Raw genomic sequence first — 1,673 nt, forward strand, 5'->3', positions numbered from 1 at the left:
GGGGACTGGAATAGGGGTGGGGAGGGGACTGGAATAGGGGTGGGGAGGGGACTGGAATAGGGGTGGGGAGGGGACTGGAATAGGGGTGGGGAGGGGACTGGAATAGGGGTGGGGACTGGAATAGGGGTGGGGAGGGGAGGGGACTGGAATAGGGGTGGGGAGGGGAGGGGATTGGAATAGGGGAGGGGAGGGGACTGGAATAGGGGAGGGGAGGGGACTGGAATAGGGGAGGGGAGGGGACTGGAATAGGGGAGGGGAGGGGACTGGAATAGGGGTGGGGAGGGGACTGGAATAGGGGTGGGGAGGGGACTGGAATAGGGGTGGGGTGGGGAGGGGACTGGAATAGGGGTGGGGTGGGGAGGGGACTGGAATAGGGGTGGGGAGGGGAGGGGGCTGGAATAGGGGTGGGGAGGGGAGGGGAGGGGACTGGAATAGGGGTGGGGAGGGGAGGGGATTGGAATAGGGGAGGGGACTGGAATAGGGAGGGGAGGGGACTGGAATAGGGAGGGGACTGGAATAGGGGGTGGGGTGGGGAGGGGACTGGAATAGGGGTGGGGTGGGGAGGGGACTGGAATAGGGGTGGGGAGGGGACTGGAATAGGGGTGGGGAGGGGAGGGGATTGGAATAGGGGAGGGGAGGGGACTGGAATAGGGGAGGGGAGGGGACTGGAATAGGGGAGGGGAGGGGACTGGAATAGGGGTGGGGTGGGGAGGGGACTGGAATAGGGGTGGGGTGGGGAGGGGACTGGAATAGGGGTGGGGAGGGGACTGGAATAGGGGTGGGGAGGGGACTGGAATAGGGGTGGGGAGGGGAGGGGACTGGAATAGGGGTGGGGACTGGAATAGGGGTGGGGAGGGGAGGGGACTGGAATAGGGGAGGGGATTGGAATAGGGGAGGGGAGGGGACTGGAATAGGGGAGGGGAGGGGACTGGAATAGGGGAGGGGACTGGAATAGGGGTGGGGTGGGGAGGGGACTGGAATAGGGGTGGGGTGGGGAGGGGACTGGAATAGGGGTGGGGGAGGGGACTGGAATAGGGGTGGGGAGGGGAGGGGATTGGAATAGGGGAGGGGAGGGGACTGGAATAGGGGAGGGGAGGGGACTGGAATAGGGGAGGGGAGGGGACTGGAATAGGGGTGGGGTGGGGAGGGGAGGGGACTGGAATAGGGGTGGGGAGGGGACTGGAATAGGGGTGGGGAGGGACTGGAATAGGGGTGGGGACTGGAATAGGGGTGGGGAGGGGAGGGGACTGGAATAGGGGAGGGGACTGGAATAGGGGAGGGGAGGGAGGGGACTGGAATAGGGGTGGGGTGGGGAGGGGACTGGAATAGGGGTGGGGTGGGGAGGGGACTGGAATAGGGGTGGGGAGGGGACTGGAATAGGGGTGGGGTGGGGTGGGGAGGGGACTGGAATAGGGGTGGGGTGGGGAGGGGACTGGAATAGGGGTGGGGAGGGGACTGGAATAGGGGTGGGGAGGGGAGGGGACTGGAATAGGGGTGGGGACTGGAATAGGGGTGGGGAGGGGAGGGGACTGGAATAGGGGTGGGGAGGGGACTGGAATAGGGGTGGGGAGGGGAGGGGACTGGAATAGGGGTGGGAGGGGAGGGGACTGGAATAGGGGTGGGGAGGGGAGGGGATTGGAATAGGGGAGGGGAGGGGACTGGAATAGGGAGGG

The sequence above is a fragment of the Somniosus microcephalus genome, chromosome 2, assembly GCF_052327205.1.
Source record: "Somniosus microcephalus isolate GS21.2 chromosome 2, FLI_Smic_1.0, whole genome shotgun sequence".
In the NCBI taxonomy this organism is placed as follows: Eukaryota; Metazoa; Chordata; class Chondrichthyes; order Squaliformes; family Somniosidae; genus Somniosus; species Somniosus microcephalus.